This window comes from Armigeres subalbatus, chromosome 1 (assembly GCF_024139115.2).
Source record: "Armigeres subalbatus isolate Guangzhou_Male chromosome 1, GZ_Asu_2, whole genome shotgun sequence".
NCBI lineage: Eukaryota > Metazoa > Arthropoda > Insecta > Diptera > Culicidae > Armigeres > Armigeres subalbatus.
Genome location: NC_085139.1, coordinates 142,263,564 through 142,282,666, shown reverse-complemented (window position 1 = coordinate 142,282,666; position 19,103 = coordinate 142,263,564).

Genomic DNA, 19,103 nt, shown 5'->3' with positions numbered 1-19,103 from the left:
GGATTCTGCGTCGAATGCAACTTGTTGCGGGCAAATCAGTTGAGGATAAGTGCCCGAAAAATGAGTGACATTTTTACGCGATTTTTCGTATGAATTTGTATTTTGGCCATAACTTCTGATCCCATAGTTCGATCTGGCCAATTTCAAATAGGAAACAATGGGACAGGATTCTGCATCGAATGCAACTTGTTGCAAGCAAATCGGTTGAAGATAAGTGCCCGAAAAATGAGTGACATTTTTTACGCGATTTATTCGTATGAATTTGTATTTTGGCCATAACTTCTGATCCCATAGTCCGATCTGACCAATTTCAAATAGGGAAACAATGGGACAGGATTTTTGCGTCGAATGCAACTTGTTGCGAGCAAATCGGTTGAGGATAAGTGCCCGAAAAATGAGTGACATTTTTTACGCGATTTTTTCGTATGAATTTGTATTTTGGCCATAACTTCTGATCCCATAGTCCGATCTGACCAATTTCAAATAGGAAACAATGGGACAGGATTCTGCGTCGAATGCAACTTGTTGCGAGCAAATCAGTTGAGGATAAGTGCCCGAAAAATGGGTGACATTTTTTGAGTAATTTGCACACACACACACACACACATACACACACACATACACACACACACACACCGCGTCATGCTGGGCTCTGGCGTGGTGGACCTCTTTTCCCGAGCAACTCGTGGGACCAAAATGGAAAACCAAGGCAATTCTTCAACTAGTGGTAGTAGTGTAGGGGACAACCCCTTCGCAAGAGGTGGGTTGTTCAGGTCTCCGCCTAGGAGGCCAGAGGCAATAGTCGGCAGCTCAGTGCGCAGCGCCAGCGTGGGTCACTTAACCTTCCTCTCGGCTAAAAAAACGCCGGTAGAGGTTATTGACGGCCCATGGCTTGTGGAGGCGATGAACCGCAAACGCGATGGGCTTTCGGCCTTCGAGGTGGCGACGGAACAGCTGGACGCCATCATCGACTTTGCGTCATCGAAGCATAATATCAGTAAGGACCTCAAGAGGAGCTTGCAGAAACTTCGAAAGTCGATGTTGGACGCCAAGCTGGAAAAAGGCGGTCAGGATGGCCAGAGTGCGAACCCGTGAAATCCATGGAGTCAAGGTCTACCCAGACTGAGGCCCAAGAATTCGCGGATTTGGGCAAGGTCAAATCGACCGAGGACGTCTCCAGCGAAAACGGTGGTGCCAAAGTCTGCCCAGACCGAGGGCTCAAGTATTCGCGGGCACGTCGGGGTGGCTGCTCCAACGGAGCAGACACAAAACGGGGGAGACAGTCTCCAGGGGATGAGCTCCCTGGGGGCCGCCCCAAAACGCGGAGGGTTACTACCCCGAACAAGGGTAGTGGGGCTGGGAAGCCGAACCCCGGCCAGGTACCTCCAAAACCGGGGGAGGAAGGACCTGGAAAGGTCCGTCCACTCAGGCAAGACGGTGGTAAGGGGTTACGGCAGGCTGAGAGCTCTCAGCCGCCCCAGACCAGGGAAATAGAGGGGGATGACGCCTCCTGGACCCTGGTCAAGAATAAGAAGAAACCGAAGACGTCAAGGGCCGAAATGAAGGCCCAGGCGAATGAGGGTAGCAGAAAGTCTAGGAGTAGGCGCCAATCGCTCCAGGGCGATGCCCTAGCCATCAAAACGGACGAGGCCACGCACTCGGACGTCTTGAAGGCGATGAGGAGTGACGTCCAGCTCCGTGACCTCGGCGCCGACGTACGTCGAATAAGCCGTACCCGGACGGGCGAGATGATCCTCGAGCTAAAGCGGGGCGTCTCGCAAAGAGGCGCCGCCTACAAGAAGTTGGCGGAGGAAGTCCTAGGAGAGACGGTCAAGGTGAGGGCACTCACGACGGAGGTGAATCTAAGGGTTAAAGACCTGGACGAGATCACCGAAGTCGAAGAGCTCGTCACGGCACTGCGGCGACAGTGTGAAGTGGAGGGCGTCCACCGCAGCCGTTCGGCTACGGAAAGGTCCAACAGGGACACAGGTAGCATTGGTTCGGCTACCTGCAGCTGACGCCTCCAAAGGTAGTCAAGTTAGGGAGCGTCAAGGTGGGGGAATTGGTCGGTATGCCCTGTGGGCATATACGAGCAACCTGAAGTTTGCTTCAAGTGCCTGGAACCGGGGCACAAGCAATGGGACTGCAAAGGCCCTGACAGAAGCAAGCTCTGTCGACGCTGCGGATTGAGGGACATAAGGCACAATGCTGCACGAACCCTCCCAACTGTTTGATCTGTTCCAGCAAAGCTGCGAACAGCAAGCACCCATGGGGGTTCGAAGTGCCTGGCGTTTAAGCGTGCTGCAAAAATCACAGTGCAGGTAACGCAGCTAAACCTGAACCACTGTGATGCAGCCCAGCAACTGCTGTGTCAGACAGTTGCTGAATGGGGACGGATATCGCCATCATAGCAGATCCTTACCAGGTACCCGCCAGGAACGGTAATTGGGTCACCGATGGGTCTGAAATGGCGGCGATATGGACAACGGAAATACCTAGTTCAAGAGTTGGTGTCTTCGACACACGAGGGCTTCGTCATTGCCAAAATCAACGGGGTCTTCTTCTGCAGCTGCTATGCGCCTCCTCGATGGTCGATCGAGCAGTTCGGTCGAATGCTAGATTGTTTGACGGCTAACTTGATGGGGCGTAGGCCGGTGGTGATAGCGGGGACTTCAACGCTTGGGCCGTGGAATGGGGAAGCCGATCCACGAATCAACGGGGCAGATCCTGCTGGAATCACTGGCCATGATGGATGTGGACTTGGCTAATGTCGGTACCAAAAATACCTACAGCTGGAACGGTGCCGAGTCGATTATCGACGTTACGTTCTGGAGCCCTGGCCAAACGAGTAGTTCGAACTGGAGGGTAGATGATGGGTACACTCACAGCGGCCACCTGGCGGTTCGCTACAGTATCGACTATACGACCAGCATTCAGCGGACGGAAGAAGGGCGAGGCCTAGTCCTCGTATGTGGAAGACATCATACTTCGACGACGAGGTGTTTAAGGAAGCGCTCCGCCGCGAGCACAATACTCGGTCTGAGTGGCGAGCAGCTGGTAACAGTACTCTCGCGTGCATGCGATGCCACCATGCCTAGAAAAGTCCACCCTAGGAATGGGAGACCACCGGCTTACTGGTGGACTCAAGCAATTGCGAACCTGCGCCGCGCCTGCCTACGGGCAAGGAGGCGGATGCAGCGAGCACGCACAGAAGAGGAGCGTGTTGAACGACGGGTGGCGTTCGTGGCTGCTAGAGCCGCTCTGAAGACTGAGATTAGATCAAGCAAAAAAGCCTGCTTCGAGGGCCTGTGTCAAAGAGCCAACGTGAATCCATGGGGTGACGCCTATAGGGTCGTAATGGCCAAGACACGTGGGGCGATGGCCCCTACAGAGCGGTCTCCAGAGATGCTGGAGAGGATCATCGCGGGGCTCTTCCCACGTCACGACCCAAGCCCCTGGCCTCCCTTCGTGGAGCTGCCAGGAGCCAGGGTGGCCGACGAGGGAAGAGTAACTGTGGCGGAACTTGCGGGGATTGCACAGTCCCTTAGTGTAGGTAAGGCGCCAGGACCGGATGGTATTCCGAACCTGGCCATTAAAGCGGCCATTGCCGAGGCTCCCGAGATGTTCAGATCTGTCATGCAGAGATGCCTGTACGAAGGAGTCTTCCTTGAAACATGGAAAAGGCAGAGCTTGGTCCTATTGCCAAAGGCGGAAAACCGTCGGCATATAGACCAATATGCCTTCTTGATACGGCGGGGAAGGTGCTCGAGAAGATCATCCTTAACAGGTTGTTGATACGCACGGAGGGTGCGGATGGTCTATCGAGTAACCAGTTTGGCTTCCAAAAGGGTAAGTCGACCGTAGACGCTATCTTGTCGGTTACCAAATCCGCGGAGATAGCTATCCAGCGTAAGAGGAGGGGAGTTCTCTATTGTGCAGTAGTGACTCTCGACGTGAGGAATGCTTTTAATAGTGCTATTTGGGTAGCTATTGCAGATGCGCTCCTGTGTATTGGAATTCCCGAGTACCTGTACAAGATTCTCGGAAGCTACTTCCAGAATCGAGTACTGGTATACGACACGGAGGCGGGTCGGAAGTGCGTTGACATAACCTCAGGGGTTCCGCAAGGTTCCATACTGGGTCCGGTGTTATGGAACGTCATGTATGACGGTGTCTTGAGGTTGAAGTTCCCGGTGGGCGTGGTAATCGTCGGCTTCGCTGACGATATTACGCTGGAGGTCTACGGCGAATCGATCGAAGAGGTGGAGTTGACTGCAGCCCACTCGATCGCAATTGTGGAGGAGTGGATGAGTTCCAGGAAGTTAGAACTGGCTCACCACAAGACTGAGGTGGTTGTTGTTAACAACCGAAAGTCGGAGCAGCAAGCGGTGATAAGGGCAGGCAACTGCACGATCACCTCTGAACGCTCAATCAAACTCTTGGGGGTAATAATCGACGATAAGCTCACCTTTGGTAGCCACGTCAATTACGCCTGCAAGCGTGCCTCCACAGCTATAGTGGCATTGTCCCGGATGATGTCCAATAGCTCTGCGGTTTATGCCAGCAAGCGCAAGCTTCTGGCTAGCGTTGCTCTGTCCATACTGAGGTATGGGGGGCCAGCTTGGGGCACGGCCCTGCGTATTAACTGCTACAGAACGAAGTTAAAAAGTACGTATAGGCTCATGTGCCTAAGAGTTGCGAGCGCGTACCGTACCGTGTCGCACGATGCACTCTGCGTCATCACCGGTATGATGCCTATTGACATCGTTATCGGTGAAGACATAGAGTGCTTTGAAATGCGCGGCACGAGAGGCATCCGCAGGACTGTCAGGTTGGCCTCAATGGTCAAATGGCAGCGTGCGTGGGACAGTTCCACTAAGGGTAGATGGACACATAGGTTGATACCGGAGATAGGTACGTGGGTCAAGAGGCGCCATGGGGAAATCACTTTCCACCTGACCCAGGTCCTTACAGGCCATGGTTGCTTCCGACAGTACCTACACCGGTTCGGACACTCGGCCTCGCCCGAGTGTCCGGTGTGCGTTGGTTTAGAGGAAACGGCGGAACACGTGTTGTTCGTGTGCCCGCGTTTTCGCACAACGCGTGACCACATGCTTGCCACATGTGGTCTGGACACTACCCCGGACAACCTAGTCCGGAGGATGTGTAAAGATGAAGTTGGCTGGAACGCCGTTTTATCGGCTATCGTCCAAATCGTCTCGGAACTACACAGAAGGTGGCGCGTGGACTCGAGGAATGGCTAGTTCAGGCGCAAATAAGAGGTGGTCCAAGGGTTCGGAGTCGGCATCATGGGTCATACCGGTGCCCTGTGGTCGAACTCGATCCTTTTATCGAACAAGTGGCCGCGTGAAGAACAACATGGTATCGTCGCTTTCGCGGCGTCGGTCAACCGGGCGGGTTCCGAGCCCGAGGACGGAAAGGGGTCCTCGTCAAGGCTGGGGCAGGCGTAGGCACCGCGTCGGCAAGTCCCTCTGTGTGCTGGCGAATAGGCCCTATCGCAGAAAGGTCAATTTGGGGTGCACGCGGCATCATCATTACCAGTCGTGCAGAGGGAAGCAGGCGCGAAGTCGACCCTGCCCACCTTCCGAGGGCATAGGGCGTGGTAAGGCCACCTGGAAAGCCGGCAATGCGCTGGCACGATACCATGGTGTTCTTCTAAAAAAGCGAGTCACGATGTTCGATGCTGCAAGGACACGCAGCTAACCTCGAGGGTGCGTTATGCACTGGCCCCCCTTTGAAGCATTACTTTCTGGTTGTACCGAAGGGACGATGGGCTTGGCGGCAATGGAAACGGTTTAGCTGGTCGGGGATGCAGTCCTGCCTCCCTCATTGGAGGTGGCCCCTAACCCAGCACTTCCTGGTCAACCCAGGATGTCTGTTGAGCAGATTCCCCCTCCATTGTTTAGGAAGAAAAAAAAACACACACACACACACACACAGACATCACCTCAATTCGTCGAACTGAGTCGATTGGTATATAACACTATGGGTCTCCGGGCCTTCTATAAAAAGTTTGTTTTTGGAGCGATCATATAGCCTTTACCGTATACTTAGTATACGAGAAAGGCAAAAATAAAAAAAAATACGGAAAAACGAAATTTTGTTTGAGTTTTACTCCGGGTTTCCGCCACTGTGCGACGTCGAAGTTGCGATGATTATCCTGTCGTAACCTGCAAAACCTGATGATCTGTTTTTTTTTCTGATTATAACGTGTCGTATTATATCTGGAGAAGGATACTCCATTCGGCGTAGGTTCATCGAAGAGCTGTAGCCCATCAAGTATCAAGTAAGTATTATATCTTATTTCGTTCGTAATTTGAGGTTTTACAGACGGATTATTGGGCCTGCGCAAATCTCCTGTCTCGTCTTTTTTCCTTGTTGGGTACATTTTCCACTGCGACCAGTTCGTTGATCTATTGTCTTGTCTCGTCTTAGGCCAATTTGGTCAGGTCGGTCTGTTTAGAGTCCCATCTAACACCAGAACTTGGGCTTGTGCGCTTTGAGCGGCAGGCGATCGCTTTGGCAAAGCCAAACCACAACTCGCAAATGGCCTTGGTCAATCCTTAGGACATAGTCCCTGCTGCCCTTTAATTAAAAATAGCCATGTCATAACACACGCGAATATGACCGAAATGATATTATACTGTACATTAACATAGAAAAGTGCAACTTGGTGCAAATTTTAGCATTCTTTCTAAAACGCATGTGTTCTGTAGAACATCTTAATATCATTCAAGATCTATTCATTATCTTTCTAATGAGTTGTGAAGATCTCAAATCGCACAAAAACCTAAGGAAATATGTGCAAAAAACTTTGTCATATTTTTAAAGAATGAACCCAAACTAAAGACCAGAAATATATTATAATGTTTCAGGGTTTCAGTGCCGGAGGGATGTCGGTCTCGCTCAGTTATAATTCTATTTTGCCAATATGTCGATTTTCTTCTTTGAACGGATTTACAAACAACCTTTACTTTTCTACAAAACTAAATAAGCAGGAAACATCACGAAAACGCATTCCGGGAAGAATTTGCCAGATTAATGTTCATTTGATTAACATGAGCAAACACCCCGCAGACGTTTCGTAGTGCAGCAAATCCAATCCAATTGCAAATAATGTGCGTATTTATGCTATCCAAACCGGTTCTCCCTCGTGGGGTTACGCGATGCCACATGAGTGGTGCACTGCAATGCGAAGGGTTGTCACACTTATTTGATTCTTCCAAGGAAATCTCTTCTCAGTGTGAACGACAATAGCACACTGCTGTCGATGGAACCAGCTGCAGGGGAGATGGGAAACAGTCAACTCCAGCTCAGCTCACTTTGGCTGCATCCGGAAGCAAATTTGAGTGAAGGAAAAATAATCGTTTGATTTGTATTGGCGTAGTTACTCCACGTTCGGAGTGCAGAAACGTGATATCATGCGGAAAATACATTCGATGTTGAAGTTGCCGCTTCTGTTGTTTTGCTCTCATGGTGCTTAATGGCACAATTGCCAGAGCCAATGATACCATCTAGTTCAAACTGTATCCCGGGATCAGTGTCAACAAAGCATATTCTTCGCCGGATTAAATTATTAAACTTAGCGAGAGATTAGTTATGAATTCAACTCCGATTGATTTTAAATTTGAGAAAATATGGCAATGCTTCACGAGCATGTAAAAATTGCTGGCTGCGGTATTTAACATACTATTTTCTTTACCTTCATCTACTTAGTTGATTATTTTTGATTGTTTGAGCGTAAATTACATAATTTTTACATCTTCTTTCACTGCAATGAATAAACTTATGTTTTTTGCCTTTCTCGTATACTAAGTATACGGTAAAGGCTATATGATCGCTCCAAAACAAACTTTTATAGAAGGCCCGGAGACCCATAGTGTTATATACCAATCGACTCAGTTCGACGAATTGAGGTGATGTCTGTGTGTGTGTGTGTGTGTATGTGTGTGTATGTGTGTGTATGTGTGTGTGTGTGTGTGTGCAAAAATACTCAAAACAATGTCACTCATTTTTCGGGCACTTATCCTCAACCGATTTGCTCGCAACAAGTTGCCTTCGACGCAGAATCCTGTCCCATTGTTTCCTATTTGAAATTGGTCAGATCGGACTATGGGATCGAGAGCTATGGCCAAAATACAAAATCATTCGAAAAAATCGCGTAAAAAATGTCACTCATTTTTCGGGCACTTATCCTCAGCCGATTTGCTCGCAACAAGTTGCATTCGACGCAGAATCCTGTCCCATTGTTTCCTATTTGAAATTGGCCAGATCGGACTATGGGATCAGAAGCTATGGCCAAAATACAAATTCATACGAAAAAATCGCGTAAAAAATGTCACTCATTTTTCGGGAACTTATTCTCAACCGATTTGCTCGCAGCACGTCGCATCTGACGCAGAATCCTGTCCCATTGTTTCCTATTTGAAATTGGCCAGATCGAACTATGGGATCGAAAGTTATGGCCAAAATACAAATTCACACGAAAAATCGCGTAAAAATGTCACTCATTTTTGGGCACATATCCTTAATCGATTTGCTCACAACAAAGTTGCATTCGACGTAGAATCCTGTCCTGTTGTTCCCTTATTGAAAATTGGCCATATCGGACTATGGGATCGAAAATTATACCATTTTTGCCTTTCTCGTATACTAAGTATACGGTAAAGGCTATATGATCGCTCCAAAACAAACTTTTTATAGAAGGCCCGGAGACCCATAGTGTTATATACCAATCGACTCAGTTCGACGAATCGAGGTGATGTCTGTGTGTAATGTAATGTATGTGTGTGTGCGCAAAACTACTCTAAAAATGTCACTCATTTTTCGGGCACTTATCCTCAACCGATTTGCTCGCAACAAATTGCATTCGACGCAGAATCCTGTCCCATTGTTTCCTATTTGAAATTGGCCAGATCGAACTATGGGATCGAAAGTTCTGGCCAAAATACAAATCCATACGAAAAAATCGCGTAAAAAATGTCACTCATTTATCGGGCACTTATCCTCAACCGATTTGCTCGCAACAAGTTGCATTCGACGCAAAATCCTGTCCCATTGTTTCCTATTTGAAATTGGCCAGATTGAACTATGGGATCGAAAGTTATGGCCAAAATACAAATTCATACGAAAAAATCGCGTAGAAAATGTCACTCATTTTTCGGGCACTTATCCTCAACCGATTTGCTCGCAACAAATTGCATTCGACGCGGGATCCTGTCGTTTTGTTCTCTATTGAAAATTTGGAAGATCGGACGATGGGCACAAAAATTATGGCCAAAATGCTTTATGTTATAAAAAAGCGCGTAAAAAGTCTAGCTCATTTTTAATGCACTTACCCTCAATCGATTCACTCACAACAAATTGCATTGGACGCGGAATCCTATTCTATTATTTTCTATTGAAAATTGGCCAGCTTGGACCTTAGAAAATATGGCCAAAATACTTTTTGCCTTTCTTGTGCTACAAAGTTGTACCGAAAGGCTATTATTTCTCTCCGAAAACGAACCATTGGATGCTTCCACACTGATACACTTCCCTCCCTCTTCATACGGGAGTTTGGCAGAAGGACGGTCATGAGATTTATATCATAACAAATATTGCCCTCCGCTCGCTCGATGGGAATGACATTTCCGTTTTCTTTTTGTGTAGTCAGAGCTTCCAAATGTGATATACTTAAAATATATAACTGGGTAAAATAAAACAGGGGTATGTACATCAAAAAGATTGGAAAAGGAAAAAAATTGTCGAAATTCTTATTAGCATATTGTAGATCAAGTTGAAAACCGAACCGAGATCTCGCGTTCTCAACTGGATCTACAATATCTTTGCTTGAAATAATCCGATTTTCAAGTTTTTCCGGCCTAGAAGTTTTTTTTTTGCCTTTCTCGTATACAAAGTATACGTAAAGGCTATATGTTCGCTCCAAAAACAAACTTTTTATAGGAGGCTCGGAGACCCATAGTGTTATATACCGATCGACTCAGCTCGACGAATCGAGGTGATGTCTGTGTGTGTATGTGTGTGTATGTGTGTGTAGGTGCGCAAAAGTTTGCAAAATATCTAGCCCACTTTTCAGGCACTTACCCTTTGCTTGCAACAAGTTGCATTCGACGCAGAATCCTTTCCCATTGTTTCCTATTGAAAATTGGCCGGATCGGACTATGGACTCAGAAGTTATGGTCAAAATACTTTTTTTTAGACAACAACGAGTGGAAAAGTCTAGCCCACTTTTCAGGCACTTACCCTTAACGGATTTGCTTGCAACAAGTTGCATTCGATGCAGAATCCTGTCCCATTGTTTCCTATTGAAAATTGACCCGATCGGACTATGGGCTTAGAAGTTACGGCCAAAATACTTTTTTTTATATAAAAGCACATTAAAAAATTTTTGAGCACTTATCCTTAACCGATTTACTCACAACAAGTTGCGTTCGACGAAGAATCCTGTCCCATTGTTTCCTATTGAAAATTTGCCGGATCGGACTATGGGCGTAGAAATTACTAACTCGAAATAAACGAGAAAGGCACCATCACCGCTAGGTGGATTAATCTGGGTTTTTGACGTAGGATTACGTCCTTCCGGAAGATAGGAGGGTCATTCTGCAGATTCAAATCTGAGACCGTCACGAAAAGTGGTCAGGAAGTATGGGCTTTTATTTTAGTTTTTAAGGAAGGGTAAACGGAAATCTGTAAACAGACACCTGAGGAGGTTATATGTTATATAGAAGCTCACCTGACCCACTGAAACCCTGAATCCAAAACCCTTTTGCCTGTCTGTACCCCTGGCCCACAATTAAGCACACGGTATTGCACAATGCACAAGGTATTAAAACCTTCACTTCATAGGTGGTTAACCTCACCACCCGTTGGTCTCAAGCCATGAAAGTAACCTAAGCATCTCTATCAGTAGCTCACGTAGGAGTCGACCACCCTGGCAATAACAATCGCGCATAGACTGCAATTACCTCCATATTCACATACTGAGGTCCCCGCAGCCCACCCGCGTCCATATCCTCATCCCGGCACATCCTCTCAATGAGGTTGTCCGGGGTTAAATCCATGCCACTGACAAGCAGCATGTCGTTTCGCATGTCGACGCATTCCTGACACTCCAAAGATTCTGCGAACTCGCACCTATGCAAAAACTTCTTGAAACAGCCGTGTTCTGACATCTGTGTAAGGTGGAAGTTGATATGACCATACTTTGTATTGACCCAAACACGATACATCCGGAATTAGCCTGTGACTTCAACGACAACTTACCAGTTGTGTCGAGCATGCAAATTGGTATGTACGCTGAGGAGTCTCCCGAGGGCTCCCCGGGCTTGGACAACAACAGCACCAGTTTCTGCCATTTACAACGGTCTTTTTTTTTTTTTTTACAAGGGAGAATGCATTTACACACTAACCCAGAACAGGTGCATTGTAGTTGCCAAACTACCACACGGAAGTGTACTGGAGTGTCGGACTCGACCATACCGGTAATACCGACTAAACTCCCTTGGCTCCACCATCGTTTCCCCAGGAACTACCTCTCAGTACTACTTCTGGGGATGACAGTACTAAACGTACTCGCTCGTTCTCGCTCACACAGGCACCCGTCCTGTGCGAGACTGACTTGGGTGCTCGCTCTATCGCACCCTCAAACTGTAGGTGTGTGGGTACAACCCACTGCTACCCTGCCGCCGAAGCAGCTTCTCCAAAGACCATTCACTCCATGTGACCCTTTCGGGTGCTCACTTAACACTTCCACTGCCATGCCTCGAGGTGTCGAGAAGGTACCTCGACTCCTACCTCAGCATGTGCAGTCCATACTCAGACTTCTGCTGCTGCGCTTCGAGGTGTCGATAGCGGTAACTGCCTGGGCCTACAGATATTACGCTACGACACTCCTGCCTCAGCACGAGCAGATCAATCACACCACTGCCGAAGCAGACCACACGCTACCCTGCCGAAGCAGGGACACTCCCCATGCACCACATGTGCACAACTGTAGGTGTGTGGGTACAACCCACTGCTACCCTGCCGCCGAAGCAGCTTCTCCAAAGACCATTCGCTCCATGTGACCCTTTTCGGGTGCTCACTTCAACACTCCACTGCAATGCCTCGAGGTGTCGATGGGGTACCTCGGCGTCTGGCTCAGCATGTGCAGTCCATACTCAGACTTCTGCTGCGCTTCGAGGTGACAATAGCGGCGACACGCTATGACACTCCTGCCTCAGCACAACCAGATCACTCACTCCCTGCCGAAGCAGCTCACGCGCTACCCTACCGAAGTAGGGACACTCCCCAACTCACTCTAACACTCCACTGCCATGCCTCGAGGTGTCGATAGCGGTATGTAGGGACCAATCAACGATACTACGCTACGACACTCTTACCTTAGCATGTGCAGTCCATACTCAGACTTCTGCTGCGCTTCGAGGTGACAATAGCGGTGACGCGCTATGACACTCCTGCCTCAGCACAAACAGATCACTCACTCCCTGCCGAAGCAGCTCACGCACTACCCTACCGAAGTAGGGACACTCCACATGCCAATTGGCACTCCCTGGGCTTGTGCGGCACACAGTCGCTTTGATAAAGTCCGCATACGGGCACTTGTGGTTTTTGGGAGGGATTTTAGCAGAGCCCACTGCTAAATCCCACCACGCCCTAGGCAGTTCTCCTGACTCGCAGACAGCTGGGAGGTCGTCAAGCCCTTGGACATGGTCCATGCTGTCCTGCTGTCCCTGCTGCCCCGGTCTGCAACGGTCTGGAACGTTCCCTTCGTCCAAGCATCGTTGAAGGGATTCCATCCTGACCTGGTGCCTTGTTCATATTAAGTTTTCAAGCAGCGGCAACCCAAGCAGCACAAGTCAAGTGAAACTGATTGCAGCAACCTATTTGTGGCTTAATCCGATCATATATGCTCGGGAATGAGTTCGTCCTTAGTCACTAACGGTACCTCGTCAACTGATCCGTACGGTGTAGCAAGCCAGTTCGATGAGTCATGCTTCGGAAATAACCCTTCGAGGATCCTGGCTAACATCTCCGGGGACCTTTCGTAAGGTGTGCTATTAGTCCAAGCCATCATTATCCTGTATGCATCTCCCCATGGAGTTTCATTAGTCATCCTACACAGCTCCTTAAAGCAGGCTCTCTTAATATATTTGAACTCGTAGTTTAAATCTCTGCTCGCTGTCTTGAACATCTGAAAAATTTTGATCCTGTCCACCTCAGTTCTAGCACGTTGCAATCTTCTTCCAATTCTAAGAGAGGTGCTACAAAGATCAGCAATCGTGTTCGTCCACGAGAAAACCGGATAGTCCGATTTTTTCATCGTAATGATTCCTCTAACAGTTCCGGGTTGATCTGCTAGGTACGCCATCCAAGGTCAACTGTATTGACCCACCTCGTGATTCTGTTGGGGGTATGATAGACCATAAACCGTACTTCCTGATGGTCGCTTGAAGTATACTGCCTATGATCGCATATCAGTCCCATCTTTGCTGGATTTCCTATTCATGTGGGACAAAAATGCGAAAGTGGGCAGTATACCCCTCAAGAACCCTCCATTCAGCATTTGCCGTCCATCCCGTGGTGCAAAAGATCACATATATGACTCATCTCTTGGACTTCTCAACGACTCAGTCTCGCTAACGACTCTAGCAGATTATTACCTCTGGTTAGTAAGCCGGGATCCCCAGTCCACTGTCCACGTATTGATAGTGCACCTACAAGACTATCTAATACCCAGTATACTACTCTGTATTCCATCTAGGAGGATAGTAGCAGCTGCAAAAGTAAACACCATTCACTTTGGCTATTACGAAACCCTCATCGTTAGGAGGATGCCATACCGACCTGTGATATGTGGAAGTTGACCTGACCATGCTTCTTACTAATCCAATTCGATGCCTCCGGAATCAGACTGTGGGTCCAACGACCTTTGCCTGCAGTGTCCCATGCTCTTTGCCATTTCAGCAACGAAACTGCTATCTTGACACGTCGCACTTGCACCGAGTCCCTGTCGTTGAAGCACTCCACATCTTTTTCCAGAAGTATGTCTATCGGCATCATCCCAGCAATGACGCTCACCGCTTCATAAGATATGGTGCGGTATGCGCTTGCAACCCGGAGACCCGCTTGCAACTGTGCAGGTAACTACGTTTATCCTAGCTTGCTGCAACCCATGGTGGTTATGCACCACAACAACCTCAGTCTTGTGATGTCCTAACGCCAACCTCCTTGAGTTGACCCATTCTTCGACTCTGCTAATCGCGTACGAAGCTTTCAATTCAACTTCGTCAAGAGTGTCGTCTATGACCTCTAGCATTACATCGACCGCAAAGCCTTCTATTTTCACACCAGCCGGGAGATTTAAGCGTAAAACTCCCTCATACATGATATTCCACAGAACTGGTCCTGTGGAACACCTGCTGACACTTCAATCGACTGCTGAACAGCGTTGGTGTCGACTAATCATCCTGTTCTGAAAAATTGCTTTTCAGAATCCTGCACAGATAATCCGGGATTCTGACGCGATGCAAGGTAATCAGCTACAGGGGTTAGACAAAAAGGTTGAGATAGGCAAAAATTTGTCGAAGTTCAAATCAGCATAACTTTGCGTAGAATGATCCGATTTTGATCAAACTGGGACCATCGGACGCGAAAACTCTTCTAGTACTATGGTACTTATGCGAAACCTCTGATTGGCCCTTGACCACTGGAGGTGTTCCGGGTTTTCCGAGGGTATGTTAAAAATGCATTTTTTCTGCTGTTTGTCATTTTATATAACGTTTACTGCCATAATGTTTTATACTTTCCCCAGAAACTAGAACTCATATGCTGACCAATGCTGACTGCAGATCGAAAATCCGTTAGGTATACGCAGAGATATGGCCATTTTCGTGAAAACGATACGGGATTGGCCATACACCCTGAACAAATGTCACTTTCGCAGAACTTTCGGAACCTGTTACACATTGGCCAAAGAGTCTCACAGTCCTCAAAATATATCTCTAATAAAGATCCTATATTCATCGTCTTGGGAAAATATGAATTTTGACACCCATATTCGCATGGTTCCAGATGGTTTCCCTCGTTCAGGCATCGTTGGAGGCAGCTCCTGAACATATCTGAAGCGGCAAGAATCGCGTGCTTAAGTACCAGGCTAGGAATACAATCCGGCCCTGGTGCCTTGTTGAGCTTATGTTTTCTTGCAACGGTGATAAGCTCATCGTTAGTCACTAGCAGTACCATGTTCACTGACTCGTACGGTGTGGCGGACCAGTCCGATGAGTCATGCTTCGGGAACAAACCTTCAATGATCCTGGCTAACATCTCCGGGGATTTCTCAATAAGCTTCGTTTACCTTTGCTATACCAAAACCCTCATCATCCTGGATGGGGTACCTCCCGCAAGTCCAGATAGTCACTATTCCGGACTTATCCGCAACCCAAATGCTATGTTTAGCAGGGATGCGATACGGATCGGACAGCAAGGCAACATCATTCTTATTTTCGTGCACCGACTGTTGTAGCAGGGCTTGTGCTGCCTCGCAGTGGTTGAGATTTAGCTGAGCTACTTACATGACCGAGCCCGTCTGGAGGCCGGACAGGCCTGCCCACCGGATAGGTGTTTGTTGTCTGTGCCAGGACCACAGATCCAACACCTTGGTGCGGCCTGGCAGGTGTGAGCCTTGTGACCTTCAGCTCCACACCTCCGGCAAAGCCAACTCCGATCAGTACCTTTGCAGTCATATGACTTATGTCCGTAATCGAAGCACTTGAAGCAGGCCTGAGGTTGTTGGTTTGCGCTCACCAAGCATACCGACCAACCCACCTTCAGCTTGGCCTTATCCAGTACCTTCTTGGCGTCAGCCACGGGTACCTGGAATGAGGCAACCTGCGTTCCAGCATAACCTTTCCGCAACCGAATCGCGGTATCCTGGATTTCAACGCCACACTGATCTCTCAGTGCAGCTACCAGCTCACCGGCTTCGGTAATTTCGTCCAGACCTCGGCAATGGATTACCTCTACTGGGCATAGGGCTCTCGCCTTCCGCGCAGCATCCCGCTTCAGGACGAGGATCATCTCGCCTTTCTGCGTTCTGCGGATGCAGTTGACATCATCCCCTAGCCCAGTGAGCTTTTTATCGCCCCGCAAGGCTCCAGAACGTCAGCATAGCTCATACCATCAGCCTTGACGATAATTGCTTCGTCTTTCCTGCCATGACCATGGGAAGGTGTGTCCTTTTCTCTATGGGGGCTTTGGGACAGTTCGTCGAATGACATTTCGTCGAATGACGTTTATTCGAATGACATTTAGTCGAAAGTACATTTGGTCGAAGGGACATTTAGTCGAATGGACATTTAGTCGAAAGGAAGTTTAGTCAAATGGACATTTAGTCGAATGGACATTTGGTCGAATGGACATTTAGTCGAAAGGACATTTAGTCGAATAAAAATTTAGTCGAATGTTGGAAGTGTTTAGTCGGTAATAGGTAATTAGTTAAATAGATAATTGTTCAATATATTTTTGGTTATATTTGAGTGAATATTCCACAAGACACATTGACAAGCTGATTAGAGGAATTCAGTGGACATGAGGAAGTTTAATCAGCAGCGAAAGAAACGTATACGGGTGTCAATGAGGTTGCAGAAACACCAGGGTCTCCAGCAGCTAACAAAAACTGCTGGAGACCGTGGTGGATTATAGAAAAATTACATCCTACAGAAATAGTAAAATATTAGGTACTGATGGTGAAATACCCTCTAATCTATTTTTCGGAACATGGTTAAAAACGAATGATACCAATGTTATTTTGCCAATACTTCATCGTAGTCGGCTTTGGAACATTTAGTCTAATGACATTTGATCAAATGACATTTCGTCGAAAGGACGTTTAGTCGAATGGAAATGGTTTTCTTATTCTTTTCATTGAAACTCTTTCTTTCACTCAATATTTATACAATAATTAGTTCAGAATAAAATTTCAACCGTAATTCGTTAATTATTGGCCGAAAATTTAATTCCGACCAAATGGTCATATGACCTAATCTATTCGACGTCATATCTATTGACGAAACATCATTCAACTGAATTTCTTTTGACCAGGTGAAAGACATTCATCGTAGTCGGTTAGAGGGGTTCGCCAAAGTCAATATCCAGTCGGAATATTCTCGTTTTCGTATTATTTATTCTTTTTATGAACCCACCATTCTTTGGACAATATTGGAGCAATAATTATGTGACTTTTATAAACACCACAATAAAACATTCATTCTTAATTGTTATTAACCAAAGTCCTTTTTAATAACCATTCGACGGAACGTTATTGGACTAAATGTACCAAGATTTTTAATTCGAAAATCCGCTTTTGAACAAACGTCATTCGACCAAATGTATGAAGATTCTTTATTCTAAAATCTGATTTCGACTAAATGTCCATTCGACGTAGTGTCCTTTCGACCAAATGTCCTACGTCTCTAGTGGATTGAAAAATAATTTTCGACTAAATATCCCTTCGATCAAACGTCCATTCGACGTAATGTCCTTTCGACCAAATGTCATTCGACTAAATGTCATTCGACGAAATGTCTTTCGACGAAATGGTATAGATTCCTCTATGGGTACTCCTTTTCTTGGCCAATAGCGCATTCGCCTCCTCTGCCGCTTTTCGCTCCTTCTTCGCCATTTTGGGATGCACAATTTCCCTCCAAGGCAGGCCTTCCTCCCGGCGAACTTCGGTAGTACTCGTAGAATGAGAAATTGGTAACCGTCGTTCTTAGGCCCGGCTACCTGCTCAACCTTCTCCCGACGGATCTTAATAGCCTTCTTCTAGGGCAATACCGGCTTGGCGCTAGCTCCCTTCAGGTCGGTTGCCATACTGACCTCACTCAGCTTTGGAGTTGCTCCAGCAACAGCCATGCGGCTGCGGAGTTCGGCAGTCTGGCTTTCTGTCATCTGATTTTCTTCCGTAAGGACTCGAATCTTCGACTCTTACTTCCCGGCCTCCACCGCTTGGATCACTGCCAACTCTTTCTCCTCGGTAAGTTGGCGGATCTTTCATTCCGCCTCCTTGCATGGCTGCAGCAAGGACTTCCACTCATGCTTTGCCTCTACAACCATGTTGCAGAGGGTCAGCACGGACTTAAGGTCCTTGTTGTACTTCCCGCCGTTGTCCAGAAAGGACAGGATTGCGTCCGCTATGTCCATTTTCTGGCCTCCATTCTCCTTGTGACTGGTCATGACTTCCGTCAGGGTAGCTCCGTCCATCTTGATCTCGATGGGTGGCTCCTCCGACCTGCCACGCTCTTCTTTATCGCCTGCCCCTGGTGATCGGTGGGGCGACCTGTTAAGGCCACTTTGGTTTGGTCGACATTTTGGTCCCACGAGTCGCGGTCCGCCACGCCAGAGCTCCGCATTAACGTGATAAGGGAACGCTATACTGTGGGGGGGGGGGTTGCCCAGGTACCCCACAGGCTCTGTCAGCGGCCTGCTATTTATTTCACCCCTCAGACCATGCATCCCCTCAGCACGGGACGCTTGATACCGTAGGATTAGGGGTTAGGGGACGTCATATTATTAGCTGCACTGAATTGCTCCTGATAATATGACCAGATTTACACCGCTACACACTGCTCAAAAGTATCTATATCCCCAGTGTAGCGGGACCCCCTTTGTATAAACATATGTGTATCAACAGATATGTATGTATTTTGTTTCCTACTCGAAAACAACAAAATGCAATACTTCGATGGAGAATTCAGTTGATGGACCGTTCAAATCGTAAAAATCGGAAGACTACGATTTACTGGGCAGTGCACGGACCGGTAAAAGAAGACACAGCAAACAAGATGGATCAGGCGCGGTACAGGTGGGAAATAATTTTCAGGATCGCCGTAGATTGCGAGCGGTTGCCAACGTGCAGCTATTAACCGAATAAAATGGAGACTACAAGTGCAAATGATTCTTCGGTTTCAATCACAATGGCTGTTACACTAAAATCCCTCTCCTTCATCTGATGATTATATTGATAGCTCATGTTGTTAACTTTGTGTTCTAAACTTCCATATTTATTAATTTAACGCTTT